This window comes from Lissotriton helveticus, chromosome 6 (assembly GCF_964261635.1).
Source record: "Lissotriton helveticus chromosome 6, aLisHel1.1, whole genome shotgun sequence".
Lineage (NCBI taxonomy): Eukaryota > Metazoa > Chordata > Amphibia > Caudata > Salamandridae > Lissotriton > Lissotriton helveticus.
Genome location: NC_136067.1, coordinates 254,274,524 through 254,301,432, shown reverse-complemented (window position 1 = coordinate 254,301,432; position 26,909 = coordinate 254,274,524). Strand labels below are relative to the sequence as shown.

The window sequence follows — 26,909 nt, the reverse complement described above, 5'->3', positions numbered from 1 at the left end:
TCTCGAGGGTGCGGCAGGTCTTCTTGGAGTCCTTGAGGTCGTCGGTGAACCAGGATGCCTTCTTGCTTCTGGGTCTGCTGGGAGGGTTCTTTAGTGGCGCGAGGTCGTCGGCGCAGGCGGTCAGCCACTGTGTGAAGTTGCGGGCTGCTTCGTTGGGGTCCGTTGTGTTGGCGGGTGGGCTCTGGCTGAGGGAGGTGGTGAGCTGGTCTGCGGTGATCTTGCTCCAATTCCTGTGAGGTACCTGTTGCGGGTGGTGGTGGGTCGTGGATCTTTTGAAGCTGAAGTGGACGCAGCTGTGGTCGGTCCAGTGGAGTCCGGTGGCGTGGCTGAAGGTGATGTACTTGCTGGAAGAGAAGACGGGATCAGACCCGAGAGCAGAGGACGGCCCGGGACCAGGGTTCGATTCCCGGCGCGGCAGGTTTCTGGACCAGGGTCAGCGGACTCGATAATTCTCTCGCCTCGGTGCCCACTCTGATCAGCGATCACACTCGGCAACTCTGGGCATTAGCTTGCCTCATCTTCACTAACGGCCCCACCAGACCGCCGGGGATGCCTGGTCTCACCCTGGAGATACCCATTAAGGGACCATCTCTCAGGGAAGCCAGGAAGGGTTTCGCAGCGGTCGAAGCGCCTTGGGACCCTACGGGTAAGTAGTGCGCTATATAAATGCCTATACATACATACATACATACATACAGCGTGTGGCCGGCGTAGTGGGTGGGGGTGTTGACCAGTTGCTTGATTCCGAGGTTGGCGAGGTTTTCCAGCAGGGCGGTGGTGTTGCGGTCCTTGTTGTTCTCCAGGTGGAAGTTGAGGTCCCCGAGGAGGATGTAGTCAGTGGAGGGGAGGGCGTGCGGGCTGATGAAGTCTGTGATGTCTTCGCTGTATTGTGTGCGTGGTCCCGGGGGTCTGTAGACGAGGGTGCCTCTGAGGGTCGTTTTAGGGTCGGTGTGAATCTGGAAGTGGAGATGTTCGGCTGCGGCGAAGGAGTCGTTGGCGTCAGTCGTGATGCGGATGGTGTTCCTGTGGACGATGGCGATGCCACCTCCGGTCTGGTTGATGCGGTCCCTCCTGATGATCTTGTACCCGTCCGGGATGGCGATGGCGATGGCGATGTCGGGTGCAGAGGAGGCGTTCATCCAGGTTTCGTGAGGAAGGCGACGTCCGGTGATGTAGCGTCGAGGAGGTTCCAGAGTTCCACGGCGTGTCTGTGGACGGAGCGGGTGTTGATCAGGATGCACTTGAGGTGGTTGCTGCTGGTGTTTGTCTTGGCGGGTGCGGGGCAGGTTCGGAGGCAGGTGAACTTGCAGGTGCAGCAGGTGAAGGGTCCGTGGGTGCGTCTCGGGGTGGCTCGGCAGCAGGCGTGGGTCCGGCCGGCATTGAGTGCGTTGAGAGTGGCGGCGTCGTAGGTCAGTCGGGTCGTCTTGCCTCGGCGGGGAGGGCCAGGGGTCCTGGCGCTGGGCGCGGGCCAGGCGCGGACGGGCGCAGACGGGCTTACCTTTGGCGCACCTTCGGCGCTCAATCGGTGCTCCCGCTGCGTGCTTCCGCTGCGCGGTCGCTCTGGGGGCGTCATAAGTAAGGAGCCGGGAGGAAGGAGCAGCTGGGTGGCGGGAGCGGGGCGGCGAATGGAATCACAGGGGGGCGGGGCCGCAGGGAGGCAGCGGCGGGAAATTCCAAGAAGCAGCGGGTAGCGGGAAATTCCCAGGAGCAGCGGGAAATTCCCAGGAGCAGCGGGCAGCGAGCGAAGGAATCTGCAGGCAGGAAGCGGCAAAGGCAGGCAGGAGCGGCAGCAGTGAGTGGGGCGACCAAGCCCTGTGGAGGGCTGAGCGGTCACCCTCTACTAACCTCTATACGAGATTAGAGCACAAGAATCAATAGAACGACAGTAAATAGCACAATACACAGGGGGCTCCAGGGGTAACCGACCCATATACTGGAAAAAATGGTATAACAACAAGGACTTCACGAGGCACAGTGCCTAGAGCACGTAGAATAGCTGGGACCCCAAGGAACTACCCAAAGGAGTGACACAGGGAGCCCATGGAGGACGGGTGCAGTGTGTGCACACAGACGCGAGTTCCGTACAACTCTTTGGGAAAGTCACGGTTGGAAAATTACAGTTTAAGGACACTTCAGAGAGAACTTCAAGCAAAACCCTTTGGCACATAGAAGGTTCTAAGGCCAGCACCCTTGTGAGTATCGAAGTACCCGTGTTTCCTATCCCAGGGGAGCCGGGTGCATAGGGGTCCAGTGGTGTCGGAAACCTTTGTCGTTTTCAATGGTGTGACTCAAAGAATTGCTGCTGCCAGGAGAATGAAAAGTGTCCGATGGAATCCAAGCCTGGATCCGAGGTGAGAAGAACCTGAAAGCAGAGGGGACAGAGTCTGGGTCACTTCAGGGTGACCAGGGGCTCGGTAGACGAATGCTCACCGATGTCGGGTGCTTCAGGGGTGAAGATTGGATGCTTGACTCTGCAGCCACGGGGACTAGGAGACGTTGACGGAGACCAAAGTCTTGAGGTGAGCTGTCCCACGAAGGATGTCGAGTGCTGAGGGGTCAGTGTCCGTATTGAATACCAACAAGCCTTGGCAAATGCAAACCACGCGGGCAGAGGAAACAAGTCACAGTGAGGACCAGCAAGGTCCTGGAGACTCTCCAAGCTATGGGGAGTCAGGGCACATCTGGAGCAACCAGGGAAGCCCAAGAGAAATCAAAGTTACCTTCACAGGGAACCACAGGCCAACAGACCAGGGATCGCAAAGGGACATTGAGCTGAATCATGAAATACAGGCCCACGGAGAGTGGGCATGTACGTGGAGTGGAGGCCGGAAATCTTCGTTGGAAATACTGCTCGGGGTCAGGACTACACATAGCCCAAAGCACAGTCTCAGGGATCGCCAAAAAGCATAGGCTACTGCAAAAGTACACGGTGCACAGGGGTTCGGGTTGCACGGTCCACACGAGGGATACTGGTCTCAGGATTGCTGAGAGAGCAGATCGACCTCAGAGATGCTCAGGAACCCACGTCCTGTGTTGCAGAAATCTTCGAAGTCCTCAGGAGATGCAAACCGGTCAGTTGCGTTAAGGTGCCTGCTTCAGTGCGGGAGTAACTCCTTTACTCCAAGGGAGATTCTTTTGTTGTCCAGCGTAGTGTAGATCGTCGAAGTAATTGGTTTCTGCTTGCAGAGTTTAGTCCAGGTAAAATCTAAAGTCATGTAGTCAGCTTTACTACTTTATACCCAAGGAAGGGGTTGGACAAACTCTGGGGACCTTCCTAGGGAAGGGACAGGACAGAGGAGTGGTTACAGCCATGTTCTTTGTCTAGTTTCGCGCCAGAGCAGGAGCAAATGGCTCCTGCAACTGGTTTGAGCTCGACTATGTACAGGGACACCAAATGTGCCCTCAGTGCAGACTTTCAGGCACTCTCAGATGCACCCGCCCAGCCCCAAAACACTAAAGCCTGTCTGGGAGGTGGTCACACCTCCCTGTGACAGGAAACCTATTGTTAGGCCTTCCCCTGCTCGAGCTCAGCTCAGCAGCAGAAGGAAAGACTCCTGTTTGTGGCTGGCAGCATCCATTTGTGCTGCCCAGGTCGAGAAAGCTGGTACCGGGTAGACCGGTGACCCACAGTAGTGGTTCTACAAGGGAGGAATCCTACCTCCCACACCAGTTACTGGTATGGAGGTAGGATTCCAAGGTGTTTGACACCAAACATGACATATTTCTAAGCAGCCGTTTTAAAGTTAGCATTTACAGCGAGGTTATAATGCACTTAAGTATATATGGTTTGGCTGCATCACAGACAACCCCGGGGAATAGATTCCGAAGGCTGCAGAGGGGCTCTGCTCAAGCAGGGGCACCCTCTCACACAAAACCCAGCACCCTGCCTTCAGGATTGGTAAGGCCAACCAAAGGGATGACTGATAGGTTTGTATGTGCAGTGATTTAGAATAGATATAGGTAACCTATATCTAAGTATGGGGTGCATGCACCACCGTACACAGGCTGCAGTACAGACCTGTGGTGTCAGTTTGAATGGTCTCTCAGGGGTGGCATAATACATGCTGCAGCCCCTGGGAGGCCTCTGGGGTACCTATGCCCTGGGTACATAGTGTACCATATACTAGGGACTGATAAGGGTACCCCTGTATCCAATCTGGAGTGTCCCTAAAGTACATACAATCAATTTGGAGGAGAAAGCAGATAGACTGACTGGGATCCTGCTATCCAGGATGCCAGTCTAAGTCGAAAACAGTGATACATCAGCAAAAAGTGGAGGTAACTATAAGAAGCAGATCCTACTCTTCTACAATCACTCCCTTGCATCTGCAGGCACCGCAACAAAGCTGACCGGTCTGCTACTCCTGATGTCCCACGAACTTCGAAAGGCTCAGCAACACAGGTGGTGGTTCTGCAACTTCCACTAGGCCTGACCTGTCCTCTCTGCGATTCTGACGCCAGTATCCCTGGTTGGAACCACTGGGACTGAACCCCTGCGCTCAGCGTCAACTTCCTGTTGCCAAGGTTTGTTGGCTCTGCACTCCAGATATCTTCGTGCTACAAGAAGTTCCAGCCACCAGCATCTCTTCCTGCTAAGTACTGCGTCTTCACTGCATCATCTACACAGTGGGCCTTCCTTCTTGGTAAGCTGCTCGACTCCTGCGCCTTCGGCCTGTGAGTACCGTTGAGGGTTTTCTTCTGCTTTAGTGGGCTCCCCTGCTTGCTCGGGGCCTGCTTTGACTCTCCTAATTGTGGTGAGTCCTTTGGAACTCGCTGGTCCCAACGTTGCTCCTTCTTTGCTTTCCAAGCCTGTTGCAGCTGCCAAGGCTTGTTGGTGAACCCGCTGGACACCGACCCCCTGGTTCTCGACTTCCGACGTGGGACAGCTCATGCATGACTCCTGGTATTCCACAGCATCACCTGGTCCTCAAAGCTGCAGTGACAAGGTCGCCTTCAACTCACTTGAACTGTCAGTCATCGGTGGGCATTGCTCTTCCATGCCTCCTGATCACCTCTGAGTGGCATAAACACTGTCCCCTCTTCTTACAGGTTCTTCATTTCCAGAATCCACCCTTAGAATCCACCAGACTCTTGCACAGTCTTCTCCAGCGGCATCTTTCCTGAAGTCCTTCATTGAGGTCTACAGGGATTTTCAACATCACTTCACACCCGGCTTCCCTGGTGTATGTATTCTGGTTCCTGAGGTATCCACGGGTGGGGCAACTCTTCAACCTTCTGTCTTCCGCTGGGTTTCTTCAGGGTCCACTGGGAAGGGTCCGTCTTCTTAAAAACTGCAATCGTGACTTCCCCTTTGACTTCTATTGGACATGCGGCTGTGTTTTCACTCTGAACACAGTCTCCGTGGGGTGACTGGGACTTACGTGGGTGGTTTATGGTGTCCCCAGCTCCCCTGAGTCTCCTGGACCAAGTCCCGACTTTGGAGTAAGTTCGCATTCCATTTATATATGCTTTGGTCTCCCCTTGCAGACCACTGTATTTTGTGCTTACTTACTTGTTTCAATTGAAGTATTATTGTGTATTTCTGCTTATATCTTCTGGTAGAAGATATACCAATGTGTGAGTGCGTGTTGTGTAATAAACAGACATTTTTATATACACTGTGTGGTTATTTTTCATTTAACCTACACTACAAGATTAGCTCCAGTAAAGCAAGCTGCTTAACACTCCTTCTGAATAAGCCTGAAGGCTGCTCTCAACAGCTACCACTTAGAGAGCTTCCTACGGTTGTCTAAGACCACTATAATCACAATAAGGGATGCCTGGATTAGTGCAAGGGGCTTCACTTACATAAGTGTGCAACATATACTAAGCCAGCCTCTTACAGAAAGGTATTCCATCATTTCATCACCAAATATGGCCTCCTGCCTTGGCAAGCTCGCTGAAATTGGGGAACTAACACACGAGAATCATCCAGCGAATGAAGAGACCTATTTGGGATATGAATATTGAGTCTCTTCCTCAAGAGAGTGGCCTAGAATTATGTATGGTGCAACGAGCAATGAATAGAGTCTTAAAAGTAATCTTTTTAGCAACCGGAAGCCAATGTAACATACACATGAGGAATTCCAAGGCAAGCCTAGAGCTAGCTTGACCACTATGTTTTGAATGTGCTGGAGCTTGTTCAACACACTCTGTTAGGCACCCACGAAAAGAGAGTAACAGTAGTCAAGATGACTAAGAATAGCCACCTGACACACTATCCAGCTAGCTGAATGAGGTAGAAGTGATACGATTTTCCTTAAAACCCTCAGGTAGAGGAAACAGGATGATGTTAGATGATTTGCCTGCTTTACAAATGGCAGGTTCTCATCCAGATGGAAACCAAGTTTTTAACGCACGGAACTTGGAGAGGGGAATTAGACCAGGTTGGAGGCCAGAACTTAAAAGGAAAAGGTCTGGCCAGAGAGAAATGAGAAACCTACGAATCCTCAGTCTTATCAGTACAACTGGTTGACTACAGCAACACGAAGAGTGAATTTCACTATACATCAAGCATAACACCAAAACACTAAAACACTTCCCACATAGGTCACACTCATAACCTACACCCTTTCAACTAGACAAAGCAAAAAAATCAACATAAAGCGTATGCACTCTTATCCCCCTCCCCATACTTCCTTCATTACATGCTTAAGCACTGTATGCCTAGCAAATCAGTTAAGTCCCCAAAACACTTCCTTCATAGGCCCCACTCCAAATCAACACTCTTCCGACCAAGCACTGCCCTATGGTGAAGTGTGATACCAGCTCGCCAATGAGCTTTGCTGCCTTGTCTGAAGTGCTACATATATGCAAATACAATACAACACAAAAGTTCTCTGGAACACTGCACCAAAGGAATCAAGAGATCAAAATAAGTATTTTTCTCCAATTGCAGTCAAGCTGTGTCCCTTGGAACTTTGCCATCTGTTGACCGTACTATCACAACAGGAGTGCAACAGGGGTCATCGCTAAGTCAGCTGTTGTTTAACATTTACATGACCCCACTCATCTCACTGATAGCATCATTTGGGATCGAGTTACTTCCTATGCAGACGATACCCAAATGATCTTATCCCTAGACCACGACTCCACAGACACCAAACTCAACTTCAAAAGATGCCTAGCCAAGGTCATCCTGTGGATGAAGGACAACTACCTCAGGTGCAACCCCGATAAAACTGAGATCCTACCAATAAGAAAAGAGGTCTCATTCCTGCCGGGTGAGTGGTGGCCAGAGGGTACAGCACCTCTGCCTGATACGGTGAAGGTAGCGAGAAACCTAGGAGTACAGTTTGATTCCATTCTCACCTTCCAACCACACACTATGACGGTAGCAGGGACCTACTTCAGCCTCTTATAATCCTTGAATTTTTTTTTTTACATAATTCCACTCGCCGCAAGGAAATCAGTAGCAGTCGCCCTGATCCTCTCGCGACTGGATTACTGCAAGAGCCTCCTGACAGGAGCCAATAAACAAACATTAAAAAGACTCCAAATGGTCCAACATGCAGCGGCTCGTCTGGTATTAAAACTACCACGAAGGTCCTCTGCATCTGCAGTCTTAAAAACCCTTCATTGGCTCCCACCACATAAGAGAATAAATACTCTTTAAGATTCTCCTAGTCACCTTTAGAGCCTCATTTAAACTGGGCCCAAAGTCCCTCTCATCAAGATTCACCCCCTACATTACAACTAGAACCTTCAGTTCCTCGTCAGTTAACCTCCTCAAACCTCCCAGTTTTAGATGTAAAACAAAGGGAGGAAAAACAATGGCTGTATTGGGTACCAGAGCTTGGAACCTATTGCCAATGCATCTGAGAATGTTAAAAACTGAGACACAATATAGGAAAGCACTAAAAACTTGGATCCTTAGATGAATTCGGTCTCTCACTCATTTAAGAACATCAGAGTTTCTTCTCACCTCCAAACCAGCGCCAGGATGCTCCTTTCGGAGTGGCATTCAGCGCTCTATAAATACCTAATTTCATTTAATTTCCCCATTAGAATTTCATCTCTAAATCTCCAAGTTTATCTGAAGTCTGCCTCAACCACCCAGCACGAGTTTCGATGCAGAGACTGACAAGCCATCAGAGTCAAGGTATGGATTGTGTTGTCTGATAAATGAAACCCATAGGCGTACTTGTTGTGTTTTTTTTAAGTTAGATCTCCGGGCACTGATAAAGTGCTTCAGCACATAACTGCCAGAATGCAAGAGTTAGGGATATATATTACTAGTATTACTGCATCCAGCCATCAATCCATACATCTCAAACATGCTTTACATCAATCCACCTTTACCCATGCATTCGTTCATTTTCCTTATCAATGTACACTGCCATTTACTCACTTATATCTACCCTTGTAAGGACTTGTATTCATCCATCCATATATTCATCCATGTATTCACCTACACATCAATTCATTCATCCACAATCAGACTCTTGAATTTATCCATCTAACCCAAGGGTGTTTTCTGAGAGTTTATTGTAGCGCGTTCTTGGATGTTTTGGCGTCCCAGGATGACTATATGCGTGCACGGTTATGGGATGTCTGTTGGTCTCTGCTGCGAGGAATAGCTATAGGTACGTGGGTCATTGTCTGACTGAATGTAGGTTTTCGTTTAGGAGCATGCATAATGTGAAAGTCCAACCGACTGACTATGAAATGCTTATTTTGGAGGCAAATAAGGGACTCAGTCAGGCGCCCAACAGATCACAGAGTAGATGCTGCAATGCGTTCAGTCATCTGTAGAGATAATGAAAGGCTATGTATACTTTATTTGAACCTACAAGTTTCACAGACGATGACCCTATTCATTGAGTTCCTGAAAGGGAAAAAAATCTCACTAGGAGCTCCCTTTTGGCTCTATTGATAATGTTCTCTCAAACCAAATAAGTGCTTTTTTCTGCTCAATCCACTTCCTTAAAAAGCAGAAAGGCACTGCTGCTTTCTTTTTAGGTCAGGCCAACCATAACAGCTATATTTGTGATCCTCAGGCAGCAATCACGGCACAAGTCAGCTGCCAGCCTCTGTTCGAGGAGGATCAGAGATAATGTAACACATAACAGGATGCGGCAGTACCGGACTAAGCTCTGAAAGGATCCCAATGAACGAGGCCAGTGGTCCGAGGACCTCTGGGGATCCGCAAAGCCTCATCAGGGGTCCGCGACTGTTTAATTACATAATATTACCAGATTAATAAAGTGCATATAATAAAGAAGCTAAATGTACAACTGAAAATGTTAAAACATACTGTAAAGGAATTTGAAATTGGAGGCTAAAAATTAAATTAGTATCTCAGATTGATTAGTGGGAGCAATGCAGGTGCATCAAACAGAATATCGTATGGACGATGAGTGGCCTAAATTGAATTTAGAATTACATTTTTGCTATTTTATTTATTGATATGCCCCAGACCCAGTTCTTTAGATATTTGCAGTTCGGGCATGCTATTGCACCCACCCTAAAAAGACTAGACTCATTGCCAGAGTTTAGCCCACTGGAGGCTAAGGTATTTATGGGGGAATTGGAAGGTAAAAAGATATCTACTATCTACCAAACACTAGTTACACATTGCTCATCTTCCCTAGACGGTCTGCGGACGAAATGGGAGAGTGATGTGGGCGCATTTGAGGAGGAGGACTGGAGGGAAGCGCTTGAGGCCCCGAGAGGAGCGGCCATTGCGGTACGTCTAAGATTCATCCAGTTCAAGTACCTACATAGGGCCTATTATACAAGGGAACGACTGTGGAAGGCAGGCCTGATTGTGTCCTCTGATTGTTTGAGATGTGGCAGAGAGGTGGGCACCTTTATACATACAGTATGGTCGTGTGCCGGGCTGCGGAGGTTTTGGTCTGGAGTGTGGGACTGCCTGTCTGAGGTGTTGGGCTGGGAGCTCCCCCGTTCGCCACAGTTGGGTCCTCTCCATGTTATGGAACAGGTGGGGGGAAATATCTATAAACGACATCTGCTGCTGTTAGGCCTCACTGTGGCCAAGAGAGACGTGGCTCGAGCCTGGAAGGACCCTAGGGCCCCCCTGGTGTGAGTGTGGAAAAGGGGACTGGACTTTTACATGGGACTGGAGCGCCCGATCTTTGCAGCCAGGGGCTGCCCTTGAAAACATTATAAGATTTGGAAGAGATGGGCAGATTATAGAGGACTATGGCTGGAACCGCCAGCAAATGATGGAGCTGAGGAAGGACATTTGAACGTTGATCCCGGGTCATGAGGAATACACACTGAATGCTTCTTATTATATTTGTGTTTGTAAACTACTTAGACGCTGTGCAGGGGGCGGGAGGGGGGATCCGGGTAGGGGGAGTGGGAGGGGCAGGGGGAGAGGGGAGGGGGTCGTAGTTCAATTACTTTACCTTAAACTGTTGATTGAATTGCCTGAATGTGTTTTTTTTTATTCTAATGCTCACAGCTCCTCCGGTTCCCGGGACGCTGTGCTTGTCATGCAATTTTCAACATAATAAATTTTGTTCTGAAAAAAAAAGAATTACATTTTTGCTATTTTATTTATGTGTGTTCACGAATTAATATAATGTGTCAACATTTGTGTATTTGTTTGATGAATGGTTTTTTTCTGTATTTTTGTGTATTGTTTTGCAGTTCAAATCATCGACAATGCTTAGGTCGGGGCCCTGGCTACCAGTAATGACTCATGGGGGCGTCCCGCGGTTCCAGTAAGGATTCCGTAGGGGTCCTCAGAAGTCAAAAGTTTGGGAACCACTGAGTTAGGCTATACAGGGCATTTAACTCAGCTTTAAAGGACTCGCATAACTCTCAAGAGCATGATGAAACCTTATGCTTCTAAATACACACCGACTTTTCAGGAACAGAGTTATAAAACAGCAGTATCTCTGTTTTATGGGGAAACACCACACACAGCAAGGACTTTTCTTTTATCAAATCAAAAATAGTGGCAACTGGATTTTTTATTTATTTATATAACACTTGTTTATTGGGTTTTGAGACCTGCATAACAATCTCAATAACATGTAAACATAGAATACAGATAAACAGGTCTGCATAAACATAGATTTGTCTTTTGCGTGCCAACCACACTTCCCCATCCCCCAGAACTGAAGCATCTGAATACAGTGCATTCCACCAGATCTTGCGATGTTTCTCCAGCCAGATACAAGATTTGTATCCAAGTTGTTATGCAGCAGCACTCCTAGTACATCCCTCATGGCACCCTGCGTGGAACCCCAATATCGAGCTAACTCCCTTTTGACAATAAGGAAGCCCAATGCGATGAGAGTCCTTGTGTAGCAATTCCCTCCTCATTTATCCATCAGCCCCAATAAAATCAGTTTCGGTTCGGGTATCACCGTCCTACCCACTACATGGGAGAGGATAGTGCATACATTCCGCCAATATCGTTGTGTAACCGGAAATTCCCATATTGTGCGGAAGAAAGCACTCAAGGAATATTGGCATCGTAGTAGGCACCGAGGGTCTAAGCCTCTTTACATCTAGCCTTGTTGAGCTATAGTAGATTTGGAGCAGGTACTTTAGTTGGATGAGACTCAATTTCCTAGAGATCGCTAGTGCCCTATGGGCCGTTCTGGCCACCAGTCTTTCTTTTCTAAGGGCCCCACATCGAACTCCCACCTTTCTCTCAATGCCACCATCAGGTTTGGGGTGTTATTTATCAGGGTGCGGTATAGAAGCACAAGCTATTACTTGTTTAACGATATATCTGTAAGAGACATTAGTTAGTGATCGATTCCTTACCTTAGAATATTCCCCAGGCATCAGACTGGATCCGGAAAGTTTTTCTGCATAGCAGTACCCCTGCGTGCCAGTAGGTGGCATCGTGCAGCTCCGCGTCCGTCAATGGCGTCGTAAGCGCCGGAATGACGTCACGGGGACTACTTAGGTGCCACCCATGTGCACTGACGTCAGTTCTAAACACGACTTTCCGCGACGAAACGCAGAGCCATGCAAGATACTGACCATTGGTGCATAAAACTAGGGCCCTAATAGGGGATGACCTTAACCCTAGTAATCAGTTCGCAGAACGGGGAGAATGGGTGGGGCGGTAAGGAATCTATCACTAACTAATGTCTCTTACAGATATATCGTTACACAAGTAGTAACTTGTGCATCTGAAAGAGACAAGTCAGTGATAGATTCCTTACCTTAGAATAGATACCCCTGCAATACCAACCCCGGTGGTGGGTCTGCGAACAAGATTACACCAAAAAGTCACGGAGCACAGAACGACCAAAGAAGCCGTCTCTCCAGACCTGACTGTCAAGGCAGTAGTGCTTTGTAAACGTGTGCAGCGAGGCCCACGTAGCTGCCTGACAAATGTCCTGCAAGGGAACGCCACAGCCCCACAGGAGGCTCCTTCTTGGCCAAGGAGTAACATGCTTTGATGCACAAAACGACCCACTGGGAGATGGTCCGTTTATGGCCAGCCCTACCGTTTTTGGCGCCCACGTAGCCAACATAAAGCTGATCATCCACCCGGAACTGCTGTTTACGCTGCAGATAGAATGCTAGCGCACGTTTTGGGTCCAGACGGTGGAGCCTCTCCTCTTCCCTGGAAGGATGCGGATACGGAAAGAAGGTGGGCAAAGTTATGGTCTGCCCGATGTGGAAGGGCGTAACAACCTTTGGCAAGAAAGAAGGACGGGTCCTTAAAACCACCTTGTCCGGATGAACAGAAAGGAAAGGAGGTTTGGAAGAAAGGGCCAGGAGCTAAATTACTCTTCTGGCAGAGGTGAAAGCAACCTGGAAAGCAGTCTTGAGAGTAAGAAGACGTAAGGGACAGTTATGAAGGGGCTCAAAGGGAGAGCACATCAGAAAAGTCAAGACAAGATTCAAGTTCCACTGAGGCATTATGAAGGGCACAGGTGGGAACGTATGCGTAATGCCTTTGAGAAAACGGTTAACAACCGGGGACTTAAAAAGAGAAGGCTGATCTGGAAGCCGTAGAAAGGCAGAGATGGCCGAAAGATAACCTTTGACAGTGCCCAGAGCAGAGCCCTGATGGGCCAAAGAGAGAAGGAACAGAAGAACCTCAGAAAGAGGGGCAGAAAGTGGATCCACAGTCTTATCTGTGCACCATGCCACAAATCTGTTCCACCTACAGGCGTACACCGTTTTAGTGGAGAGACGCCTGGCTGCCAGAATGACATCACAGACTTCGGGAGGAAGATCGAAAGGTGTCAACTGTCGCCGCAGAAATCTCCAAGCATGGAGGTGGAGGCTGGACAGGTTTGGGTGGAGGACCGTCTTCTGCCGCTGCGACAGAAGATACTCCCGAAGAGGCAGGCGGATCGGAGGATCGATGCTCATGCCAAGTAGCTCGGGATACCAAACTCTTCGAGCCCAGTCCGGAACCACAAGAATGACTTGGGCCTGGTCGCACCTGACCTTCTTCAGCACTCTGGGCAGAAGTGGTATAGGTGGAAAGGCGTACAACAGGCCGCAGCTCCACTCAAGACGAAAAGCGTCTCCGAGCGAGTGCGGCCTTGGAAACTCCAACGCGTAGAACTGATGACATTGGTGTTCTCATCGGTGGCGAATGGATCTAACCAAGGCTCTCCCCATCGCAGAAAGAGACCTTGCGCCACGTCCGAGTTCAGACGCCACTCATGATCCACCATGCACCGGCGGCTGAGTTCGCCCACCCTGGCGTTCAGAGAACCTGCCAGGTGTTGAACCACAAGGGTAATACCTTGATGTTCCAGCCATGTCCAGAGGCGCAGAGCCTCCCGACATAGGGTCCATGACCCCACGCCGCCCTGTTTGTTGCAATAGCACATGGCGGTGGTGTTGTCCGAACACCTGCACTACACTTCCCCGGACAGAGGGAAGGAATGCCTTCAGTGCAAGCCGGATCGCCCGCAGCTCCAGAAGGCTGATATGGAGCCGGGACTCCGACGGAGACCAGAGGCCTCTGATCTCCGCCACTCCCAAGTGGCCTCACCATCCCAGGAGGGATGCATCGGTCACCACTGTGTCCTCCAGTTGGGGAAGGGAGAGGGATCTGCCACTGACCCAATCGCGATTCATGAGCCACCATTGCAACTGTTGTGCAGTGCCCTCCGAGATCTGGACGAGATCTAACAGGTTGCCCTGATGCTGTGACCACTGGAACTTCAGGTCCCACTGCAGAGCCCGCAGATGCCATCTGGCATGCGTCACATTGATAGAGAACCCCAGCAAAGGCAGGAGGTCGGCCGTAGTCTGGAGGTGAGAGACGACTGCCTGGGGCGAGCCCACCTTCAACAGCCGGTCGTCGAGGTTGGGGAAGACTGACACCCTTGATCTGCACAGATGAGCTGCGACCACCGCCATCACTTTCTTTCGTGAACACCTGAGGGGCGTTGGTAATGCCGAAAGGGAGCAAGGCAAACTGAATATGCTCCTGGCCTACCATGAACTGCAGGTAACGCCGGTGGGCCGGTAGGACGGGGATGTGAAAATAAGCGTCCTACAAGTCCAACGCTACCATCCAGTCTCCAGGGTCCAGGGCAGTCAGGACCTGAGCCAGGGTCAGCATCTTGACCTTCTCCTTCCGGAGGAAGCGACGGACATCCCTGAGGTCCAAGATGGGGCGCAGGACACCCTTCTCCTTCTTGGGGACCAGAAAGTAGTGGGAATACCAACCACTCCCTACTTCCTGGTCAGAAACGAACTTGATGGCCTCCTTGGCCAGGAGGGCCATGACTGCCTGACGGAGAGGAGCCAAATGATCCCCCGATATGCGGTGGCACCAAGGTGGCATGGCTGGAGGGGAAGACAGAAAGGGGAGCGAGTAACCTTGGCAGATTATCTGCAGCACCCACTTGTCCGTGCCAGTGGTGGAGATGGTGGCGAACCCTGCCTCCTACCGGCGTGTGGTGCCCCCTGAAGCTCGGATTAGGAAGGCTTGGAGGTGGAAGCAGCGGGTGCGGAGGTGGACTGACCCGCCCGCTGGGTACCAGACCCGCCCCTGCGGAAGCCAAGTCAGCGGCCACGCTGAGGCAGGTTCTGTGCAGGCTTTGTGGAGGAGCGCACCTGGGCGCATTTACCCTGGCCGCGAAAGGATTGAAACCCAGGCATGGTAGGGCTCTTTGTGGAAAGACCCAAACACTTAGCAGTTTCCCGCAATGTCTTTAAAGCGCTCCAGGGCACTGTCCGCCTTTCTGCCAAAGACGCGAGAGCCATCAAAGGGCATGTCCATGAGCGAGCTCTGGACATCAAGCGAGAACCCGGTAGACCGCAACCAGTTATGGCGCCGCAATGCCACAGTCGTGGAAATCGCCCTGCCCAAGGAATCAGCCGTGTCCAGACCACACCTGATGGCAAACTTCGCCATATCCTTGCCCTCCGGAATCGCTTTGGAAAGGACGGCCTGGACCTCTTCAGAACACTGAGGCAGGACCTCTGCAACCGTATCCCACACGGCGTGGGAGTAACAGCCCAATAAGCAGGCGGTATTAACCGACCGCAACCACAAGTTGGCCAAGGAGAACAACCTCTTGCCATATTGGTCCAGCTTCTTAGAGTCCTTATCCTGCATAGCCGTTGGAAAGGCACTCTGCGATGTCGAGGCCTGAATGACCAGGCTCTCAGGCGTGGGGTGAGTGGTCAGGAAGGCAGGGTCACCAGGCGCCGGGCGATGACGCCTAGCGACGTTCTTATCCACCGGTGTCCCCGAGGCCGGCTGCAACCAAGTGCCCAAGAGGACTTTGGTAAGGGCCTCATTGAAAGGGAGCAGCAGTTACGACGACGTAGACGTCGACTGGAGCACCTCCATAAGGAGATTGGTCTTAAGGGTCACCGTAGGGAGGTCGAGATGGAGAGCCTTCGCAGCTCGACGCAGCACCATAGTGTAGGAAGCGCCCTCCTCCATAGTAGGCGGAGGGGTGTCGGAAGACACATCAAGTTCACCCACTTCTTGAAGTTCATCCACCCAATCCTGCTCGGAGTCACACTGCAGCGCAAGGGGGTCCTCAGAGCCGTCCCAGTCCTCATCCGGCTCCGGAGGAGGAGCCGGCCGCGACGGCTGGGCCGGAGCCAGAGAGGGGGCCAGAGGCGCCAGGAGCGGTGCCGGGAATGGCGCAGGCCGGGGCCGGACTGGAGCCGCAATCCAATGTGGATCCCAGGTTGGAATGAAATGGTCAGAGAACCGGGGCAGGGGCAGGATAAACGGCACACAGTGCGGCACCTGGAAATTAACCTAGACGTTGAAGGATATAGGGACTATCTATCCAACAAAAAACTTTAAAAATGTAAGAAAGATGTGGAAAAATAGAGGAAGGAGTATATCCATATACTCAAAGATTACTACACAAATAAAAATGAACCACGTGGAGTTAGACCCATATATTTAAGAGGGGGGAACAAACACACCACCTTCTCCGAGACATCAGGGTCGAGTAGTGAAGAAGATTTAGAGAGACCACAAGACAATAGAGGAGGCCCCAACTTTGACCGGGAGCCTTTTTTGAGAGAGGCGACCCAATCGAGGGCAAAGGAACTACAGAGGGTACAACCGGTCAGAAACCCCCCGGAACCATCCACCTCAAAACAGCTCCAGGGAATACATTGCAACCAGGAGCAAACATTATTGGAGGTAGGAGAATTCCCAATAGTGAACCTCTCCAAGAGAGTCCTAACGAGTACAGAACAGGATGTTTTACAAAAGGGATTTAGTTTTGCCCCCACTAACATCCACTCCCTCTTCAATTTAGACAGTGATTTGAAAAACTTTTTCAGAAAGATACGCTTAAACAGATTCTTTGAAAACAGGAATTATGAACCTGTTCCTAGTGTCACAGGTCTCAAACCTAAATCCACCTTCCTCCCTAGTCTCCACCAACTGGACAAAAATGTCGAGATTTTTGAGCGTGTTGTGGAGGTTGAGATTAAAACCATATTTGCCAACTCTGAGAAGAAGAAATTTAACAACAATCTCTCTAAAGAACATAGGATAGCCCTAACCAACTTGCAAAACTGCGATGAGTTAACTATCAAACCCGCAGACAAGGGCGGGGGTATTGTCCTCTTTGATACCCCGGTGTATGAAAATAAGATTCGCGATCTCTTAAATATACAAGAACATTACAAGAGATCTAAGTTCACAGAAGTGAGTATTTTGAAAACAGAAGTGGCAAATCTTTTAAATAGGGGCAAAGAGGAAGGCTTCATTAATGATAATGAATACAAATTTCTTCTGAATACGCATCCAGTCATTCCTGCCATTCCTGCCATTTATGGGCTTCTTAAAATACACAAAAATACAGTAGATCCACCTATGAGGCCCATTATTAGCAGAATTGGCTCCATTCTTGAGCCACTTAGCCGCTATGTAGATAATTTTTTGCAACCCATAGTCAAGAAACAGAGGTCCTATCTAAAAGACACCTCACACGCGATTACAACTTTTGAGAGTAGAAGGTTCAATAGGGCGACCCAATTCTCGGTCGCCTTAGATATTGAAGCCCTCTACACGAATATACCGCAAAATGATACCATAGAGGTCATAGCCTCTATTTTAGAGACTGAAGACTTGAGAGGAGGCAATAGCAATTTTATAATGTCTTGTATCTATTTGATTTTGAAAAAAAACTTTTTTCTGTTTAAGGAAGAACTATACTTACAAATTAAGGGGACCAGCATGGGGGCCACTTGTGCCCCAAGTCTGGCTTGCCTCTACGTGTCTAATTTTGAGAATAAACATATTTTTAATGAGATTGCCCCCTTTTATGAGAACATCTCCTGCTGGCACCGCTACATTGATGATATCATTTTCATCTGGAGCGGTGCCAGCGAGGATTTGGAAGCCTTCTTGGAATGGCTCAATCTGGGCGACCCGAATTTAAAATTTATAGGACAGTATAGTAATGACAAGGTACAATTCCTAGATATTAGTATTAAGGAGGAGGATGGTATCCTTAAAGTAGAGCTATAGACTAAACCTACTGACAAGAATTATTTGCTCCTTTACTCCAGTAACCATCCCAAAGCCCAAAAAGATAATGTGCCATTTGGCGAGTTCCTTAGATTAAGGAGAAATTGCTCCAATTTGGAGGATTTTTATAAACATGCCGAGAAAACTAAAACCAAACTGAAAGCACGGGGATATCCCAACAAACTGATAAAACACGCACTTAAACGTGCACGTTTTTATGATAGAGACAGTCTGTTAGACCAAAACAAAAATAGTAATAGGAAGAATGCCTCTCTAGATAGAGTGGTGTTTGTGACGCAGTTCTCACACGTGAGTAATCAAATTAAAAATATTGTCAATAGACATTGGAAAATTCTCAATTTTAATACAGATACACAACTCAACAAACAGTTGTTTTCTTTTCGTAGAAATAAGACGATCAGAAACTGCCTAGTGCATACATACAAGTCTTCAAAAGATATCCAACTCACTCTGACTGGAAACGTTGCATCTGGCAACTACAAATGCGGGACATGTTCCATATGTCCCCACTGCATTACTAGTAAAGAGGTAGAATACAATGGCAAAAAGTTAATCCCAACAACTTTTAATAACTGCCGCAGCCAGAATGTGGTGTACCTACTTCTGTGCCCTTGCAACTTAGGGTACGTAGGTGAAACTAGCCGAGAACTACGCACCCGTGTACTAGAGCATAAATCGGCCATCCGCACCAACAAAAGCAATGCCCCCTTGACTGAACATTTTAAATCCCTAAACCACTCCTGTGATGACCTTAGGTGGTTCATCCTCGAAAAAAATCAGGATTAATCGACGTGGCGGACACATAGACAAAATAAGAAAAATAAGGGAGCAATGGTATTTTTGCCATCTTAATACCATATTAAAAGGCCTCAATACGAGAGAAGATTGGGCCAAATGTCTATAACACTGCAGCATAGAACAAGGGCGTGGCCCCAGACATCAGAGGAAGTCTTGTAGACTGACTCTGGGAGCGCCACTTTCCTGAGTTCTACAACCTAAATAAGACATGAAATACAGTGCCCTCGCTTTTGACCAAATTAATTGTCCCCTTCTGTTTAATCTAGCATTTATATATTTAGTACCTACATCTCTTTAACTTTTCAATCTGTTCTCTTATAATGACATCTACAAAGCGGCCCTATTACGTAATTGAGATACTCGTGCGTCCAGAATGTAGTTTCCCCGACTTTAATAATGATTCTATGAAAATGGCGGTTTTTCATTATTGTGATAGTTTATCTGGGCGAGACTCCCACCAGTTTAATACAGCTCCCATGAACCCTGCCGTTTTAATAATATCTGGGTGAGATTCCTAATAGATAAATATAGCTCCCATGAACCCTACAGTTTTAAAAATTCTAAACAAAATAATCCCTGATATAAATAATCTAAATCTTGAGGGTCGTATTTAAAACATACAGGGATTTATTCATCTTATTCTGTCCTATACCTGCCACATTTTATATAGTGTAGAGGCACGCATATACAACCGAAAAAACTGGTACTTCACCATCCGCCTTTTTCCTTAGAGTCAGAGTCGGACCTGATAGAGAACTGCATCCTGCGTGGAAACGGGGAAGAGCAGACAACATACGAGGACGTATTAGAGGCAAGCATTTCTAGCTCTCGGAAATGCAGATTGCCGAGCTTTGAGAGCAAGATTACTATAGGCCCATAGTGAGTTCAGCTTTGGACCAATCATGGTTCTCTGATAGGCATTTAAACAAGACCAGCGAGTCCTCTCGTTCATTTACCGCGGAACCCCAGAACAAGCCGAGTCTACGAGGCTACAAGCAGGTAAGAATCTACCCTGAACAAGCTTAGCAGCATCATGGGGAGGCTCGAGTAGGCTGCAACATTTGCAGCAGTGAATTTTTGGACTTACGCGTTACCCTGTTTATTAATTCACAGGGTAACCACCAGTATCCTGAAGAGCAAGCGAGTGAGCGAGATGGAATCAACCCATTATTACCCACTTAATCAGGGTGATTCTGTGCCCAGACTTATTACACCGCAGGTATGCTCCCCTTATTAAACCTTTAATAGATAGGTGAAAATGCCAAACTAGTGTCCTTTTTCTTTAGAATAACTAGTTCTCTCTTCTCCCATTCCCCTGGCAGGTTTTTTGAGACCTTTTTAAATAACGGCCACATCGCCTGAATAAGCTTTCCAGCATTCAATTCTGGTACAATATGGTAGCATCTGCAAACTGTTTGCATCCGCTAAGCTCAAATAGGTATTTATTTATTTATTAGAAAGTTTTGTATAGCGCGAACAAGACCCGTGGGTATCAGAGCGCTTAACATATAGGCGTATGCGAAAGACATATATATCAAACAGTTATCTGGGCATCGGAACGAATAACATATGAAGGCGTAGGAGAAAGACATATATATCAAACAGTTATACAGACAACAAGTATGAGGTAGATGATAAGAGGTAGATGATAAATATAGTCAATGGTGGATATACTTCTATCACAAGTAAAATGTGTAAGCAAGTGTAAATAGTTGGGTCATTGACATTTCGTGACTAATCTATTCTTGGTAGACATATATATCAAACAGTTATACGGACAGCAAATATGAGGTAGATGATAAGAGGTAGATGATAAATAAAGTCAGAGGTGGAAGTATTTCTATCAAAGGTAGAATGTGTAAACAAGTATGATGTTTAGGTCATTGTCAGTTCGTGACTGATCTATTCTAGGTAGTGTATTTCTTCATCAGAAAGCTCTTTACTTCTCGCTTAAATGATGCCACATTTTGGATCTTCCTGATGATAGGAGGAATTGAGTTCCATATTCTGGGGGCAGCTCCTGAGAACGCTCTGTCATAAGTTTTTTTCTTGTGGAAAAAGGCTGGCCGTAGTAGAAATTCTTCAGTACTCCTCGCTGGTCGATTCCCTCCCGATAGCTGGATTTTCTTCGCTAGGTATCCTGGGGTGTTGTGGTGTAGCGCTTTATGGGTGATACAAGCTATCTTCATTTGGATTCTTGCTTCATAGGGTAGCCAACTTAAAGCTTTCAAGTGTGGCGATATATGGTCGTATTTCCTGGATCCGGTGATAATTCTTGCCGCAGCGTTTAGGCATGCTTTCAATGGTGCTGTGGACATTTTTGGTAAGCCCGCTAAGGTGGTGCGGCCATATTCAATCCTAGAGATAACTAAGGATTGGATAGCCAATTTGAGATCCGCCTCTGAGATGAATGGTTTCAGTTTTCTTAAGTAGTTCAGGTGGAATCGAGCATTCTTGGCCATTGAGTTGATGTGGGCTTTCATGTCTAGATTCTCGTCCAGAGTGATTCCTAGAGATTTCGCTGACTTGATTAGTGTTGGGGTGCAGTTTAGCGCAGTCACCACTTTCGTCCACTCCTTTATTTCCGTACGGCTCCTTGCTGGTGAGATTAGTAGGAACTCCGTTTTGTTGGCGTTAAGCTTCAGTTGGTTGGTAGTTAACCATTGCAGAGCCATTTTTAAAGCCTTGTTCACTCGTTCCAGGTCTTTTAGGGAAGAGATCTTTAGATATATTTGCGTGTCATCTGCATACATGTGATACGATATCTGTGCTTTTTGGAGAATTTCTGTAAGCGGCTCAACGTAAAGGTTAAACAGATCTGGGGATAACGTTGATCCTTGAGGGACTCCGATTGAAATAGGGCATGGAGGTGAAATTGACTGGTTGACCAGGAATCGTTGTGATCTGTTCTGTAGAAAAGAGATGAACCATTTCAGCACAATTCCTGACAGACCCATCCTGTCCCGTAACCTGGACAATAATGCTTCGTGATTTACGGTGTCGAAGGCCGACGACAGATCGAGGAGAATCAGTAGGCATGCTTTGTTTTGGTCAAGTGCCTGTAGCGCATCGTCAACAATATGGAGGATCGCTGTTTCAGTACTGTGCCCTGCTCTGAATCCTGATTGGCATTCATCAAGCAATGAGAACTTGGTGATATGTTGGCTTAGTTGGTTCTGTACGCATTTTTCAATTAGTTTGGCCAGTAGCGGGATGTTGGTCACTGGGCGAAAGTTGTTTGGGTCTGATCTATCTGCTGTGGGTTTTTTGATTATGGGGGCAACTTGCCCTGTTTTTAGGCAGTCAGGGAGGATCCCTTGTGATAGTGAGGCATTTATAATTTCGGTCCATATTGGAATCAAAACGTGATTGATTTCTTTTACACATTTTGCGGGAAGGGGATCTTGATAGTGATTGTTTGGTTTTATTTTGGAAAGCGTTTTGGCGATACTGTGCTGGTCATATAGTTCGAACGTATCCCAACTTGCCTCATTTTTTGTTATGGTACTCTCCGTTGTAACGGCGGTATCTATCGTAGGCATTTGTTCAGTGGGAATGTTTGCCACGGCGTCTTTGAGCTCTGCTTCTAGTGATTTCGCCTTCTCTGTGAAAAATGTAGAAAATTCTTCACAATTTAGGGGTGTTTTTGCGTTCTCATGGGCAGATTTGGCTAATTTGTTTGATTGTTGCTTTAGGATTTCAAAGAGTTTTCGTGGTCTGTTTTTGGCACTATCCAGTTCAGATCGTATGAATTCCTGTTTTGATTTGATGATCATTTTATTATATTGGCCTCTAATTTTTCTGAGTGCTTTCAGCTCTGGGGATGAAGGGTGTTGTCTCCATTTTCTTTCGGCCATTCTCAATTTACGCCTTTCTTCATTTAGCGATTCATTAAACCATGGATTTTTTGTCTTCTCCGAGATATTTTTCAGTTTTAATGGCATGGTGTTATTGACAATAGTTTCGACCGTTGTTATATAATGTTCGGTCAGTTCGTTTACGTTCTGCAGGTTGTTATGAGGTTTCAGGTCTCTTTCACAGCTTTCCACTAGTAGCTCTAAGTTTGCATCTCTTGTGTCTCTAACCCATTTTTTGGTCTTGAGGGGTTGTCTGGTTGTGCCTTTTTCCATTATAGGTATCGTGAATGTTATGGCATGATGATCCGACCAGTCGCATGGTGTTATAGAGAGGATTGCTGTATCTTTGTTTCGCGCAATAATCCAGTCTAACGTCGCTCCTTTCGAATGTGTGGGTTGTGTGCATAGTTGAGTAAGGTTCAGTTCAGCAAGGAAATCTTTCAGCGATTTGACCAGTTTGTCGTTGTGGTCCTCCCAATGTAAGTTGAAGTCGCCAAGAAATATATTATTGACGCCGTCATTAGAGTTGGTCGTTATGATCTCCATTAGCTCCTCTGTAAACTTTTCGCTGTCTCCTGGCGGATGGTAAAAAGAATGGAGGTTGAATCTTTGTTTGGTAGCTGTTCTGAGATTAAGACCTAGGTATTCGCTTGATTCTAGGGGGTCGGCTTGGATTTGTTTGACCTCAATATCGGATCTGTGAATGCAGGCTATGCCTCCTCCTAACTTTATGGGTCTATCGAGTCTCAAAATGTTGAATTGGGGTGGTACTAGGAGATCCATGATAGGGGATGAGGATTCCGTAAGCCATGTTTCAGTAAGGACTGCTAAATCAATGTCCTTGTTGATGATGAGGTCAGCTATATCCGACGCATGTTTCGTTGCCGACCGACAGTTGAGTAGTAGACATGTCAGCAGTTTTTCTTTGTTGCTGAGGTTTCCATTCTTATTCTCTGTGGCTGTTAGTTGTACTTGTTGTAGATTGTGAGGGTTAGATGTTCTATCATTCTTTCTCGATGTTCTGTTTGAGTCGAGTGGTACTGTTTCGATTCTTTCCTCTCTCTCGTGTTCCGGTATTTCATACGATCGGGTTAAGGCCAGAGTTTCCTCCTTTGATAAAGGTTTTGCCCTATTCGGTCTGTTGTCATTGTGTTTCAACTGCCAGATCGTTTCGTTACTCTTTCTTTGTGAGCGGTGTATCACGTTTTGGATGTGCGTGACCTTGGAGTGAATGCTCGTCATCATCTCCTCGATTTTATCCATTGCCTGTGAGGTATTTATAGTGATTTGTGCCATCTTGTTTACAAGTTTCTGGAGCATATTAATATCTTTCCTGTTCTGATGTGATTTCTTAGGGTAGGCAGATCTATTGTTCCGGAGTTTGTATTTTGTTCTTCTCTTTATTGGGTCTGTTCTTTTTTCCGTATCCCTTTCATTTGTAACCCCTGTTTGATTATTCCTTCCGTTACTATTGGGGGTGTCGTCATTGCTCGCTCCGTTATGTGTTGTCATGGGTGCGTTTGTGGGTGAAAGTCTGCATGGTGTTGGTGTTATACTCAAGGGAGGTGTAGGGGGCCTGATATCTTCTCCCTCGTCCACTTCTTGGTTGTCATGGGGCATTATTCTCGAGCTCGATGTATGCTCTACCAGGGAGGCTTCTTCGTTCCTGAGCGAGGACGGCTCTTCTCTTTGGGGTCGGTTCTGTTCATTGTTTGTCTGATTGATAAACCTCTCCGTTCTTTCTGTCGTGATCTCAGACTTGGGCCTTGCTATCTCAGGTCTATCTTCTCGTATCGAGCTTTGAGCATGGTGTCCCCTATATCTAATGACTCCACTGTTGTTATCATTAGTGACAGGAGTGTCTCTTGGTGGGATCTGGTGTAGTTGGTGTCTTGGGTCTTCTAATGAGTCTTTCATTATTTGGAATATCTTGGCAAATTTCTCCAGTTCTCTGTTTGCTGCTTGTATCAACACTATACCCGATTTGTAGATGGTGATACTTAGTTCTGCTCTGCATCTGTATGATGGTGAAGTCATCATTTTTATGCCATGAGGGATGTTTGTAATCGTTTTTATGGCAAGCATCCTTGAGAAGGTGTTGCGCCATTTTGTTGTTTTGTTCGTGTAGAATATGAGGTCATTCATTGAAGCGCCATTAGTTATATTGAAATATAGGTCCGTAAATAGTATGTCTTGGTTTTTTCTCAGGGTGTCGTGTTTAAACTTTTTAGCTGCATTCTTCGATAGATTAGGTGGGTATTTTATAGTCTGAGCTTTCGAGCCTACCGTCTCTTGGTATCGCCCGCTCATACTAGCTCTGTGTAACACGTCTTCAAGTGACTCTTTCCTCAGCTTGCTTCAGGGTATAAATGTAGCAAGTCTTCAAGTGACTCTTTCCTCCGCTTGTTTCCGGGTAAGAATGCTGCTGATGTTGCTTTGATCCCCTTCTGTGCTTACTTTCTGACTCTAGTCTTGTTTTATATAAAAGTTTGCTGTGTGAAAATTTCAACTCAGTTTACTCCTGGTCTTCGTTGTATTGTCATTGGGTTGTGTAATATAGCACCCAGATAGTCTAAGATGGCTGCTGTCGGGCTGGTTCATGTAGGAGCAGAGAAGACTTTCTCTCTTTCCACTACTTCAATTTGGTCCTTCTTCCCTGGTCGACTGTTTTTATTCCTTGTTGGTTGTTTCACAGAGGTGCTAGTTTTCCCCCGTTCAGGAGGTGATCTTACTTTAATTATTTAATTGTCAGCTCAGCTCAGCTTGGAGTACTCGAGTACTTAGGTCGCCGGGTTATTATTGATCCAGTCCGATTTTGGGCGCCATTTTAAGGTCAGGCAGGGCACAGTTTAGGCTCCCGACTGACTCACTCTTCCTGATTTTATTAACATAAGGTCCCGCCTCGCTCACCGCTGGGCGCAAGGACCTCCGCAGGCCCCCGCTTTGGATTGCCGTCTTGCTCCTGTCCTCTGCTCGCAATTTCCGACGTCTTTGCTGATGGCTCCGGCAAGACGCTCGTCTCCGCACGCGCTGTCAAGCTCCGGCTGGGGCTGGCTTGCTGCAAGATGTTCTTCCCTGCATGAGATGGTCCTCGTAGGAGACCCCCGCCTCAACGCCTACCCGGGGGTCGTCTTTTCACATCGGCAACTTCCACGGATGGGCAGTTCTTCTCCGGCGGCTCTCAGTCCTCCAGGTCAGTGTGTGTCCGCCATTTGCTGACCGGTCCTCTGTGTTGCCTTCTAGTGCGCTCGCCGCACTGCTTGTTCCGCTGTTGTAGCCACTCTGCACTTCAGCTCCTCATCCCGTAGATTTGGCAAGGGAGTTTTGTTCGTCTTCTTCAGGGTATTTCTGGGATTTAAACCGGTTACGGTGATCCCTACCCCAGGAGCTCTCTCACAGAGCTCTTATTCGGCGGCCATCTTCCTTTCCTACCTATCATAGGGGTAGGCTTTACATCACATCTTTTAATATACGACAGGGTAAAATGTTAATAGTATTATTATTATTTTTAAATAATGTATACTCTTCATTCAGGAAAGAAAATTAACCACATTATAATTTCGATTGTCATATAAAACAAGCTGTAGACTTGGACATCTACAATACCAGTTGTCAGCAACTCTAGGGTAAGCATTATTTTGAATTAGAATTCCGAGGCCATCCCGCCCCCTCACATAAAGAACGAGAGTAGTTAAAGATCACATATGAGCGTTAAAATTTGTCTCTTAGTAAGTTAGTGTTCTGGTAATGGGTTTTCCTAGAATTACAACTGTCTTCTTATAGAAATCTGCATATGTACTGTTTATATCTTAGGGGGTTCTAACCGATATAGTAGGCAAGTCGACTCCTTGTTTAACATCTTGTACTGACATGAGTGGGCCTATGGCCTTTTCGCCTGTGTATATTGAGGAACCAATAGATACATTTAGTACAAAAGCTGCATCATAGAGATTATTTATAGTTTGTCTCTCCAATTAATGTTAGTTTCATGTTAATTTGTTTAAAACAAGATAGGCCTTAGAAAGGGAACTTAACCGTTGTTCTTTGTTTCTCTTGTGTATTATCATGAATACATATGATAGAAGATTGTTCTATTCTAATTCTATATATATTCATTATAGGGAAAATCAACTAACCCCCCTATTGCGACAGAAATACAGAAAGTCTTGATAAAGGTGGTAATAATCACTTTAACCCACCGAAACGCGTCGACGCCAGCCCTGGTATAATTCAAGACTCCGGCATCGATGTTGATTCACAGATATTGTAGTAACATAAGATCGTTGTAATCATAATGGAGTCCGAAT

General features: G+C 47.3%; 1 protein-coding gene across 8 annotated transcripts in view; it reads right to left on the bottom strand.

Annotated features, from left to right (window-relative positions):
• The window catches only part of ITSN2 (intersectin 2), a 1,402,222-nt gene that overhangs the window by 1,145,315 nt on the left and 229,998 nt on the right, over nt 1-26,909 (bottom strand). For 2 of the 8 annotated variants that reach the window (XM_078647701.1, XM_078647704.1), the window contains exon 1: nt 10,374-10,490. The exons of the other annotated variants lie outside the window; for them this stretch is intronic. The gene's annotated coding sequence lies outside the window, so the exon portion shown is untranslated. Of the gene's footprint in view, nt 1-10,373; nt 10,491-26,909 lie in introns of those variants that run through there. 8 annotated transcript variants of the gene reach the window in all.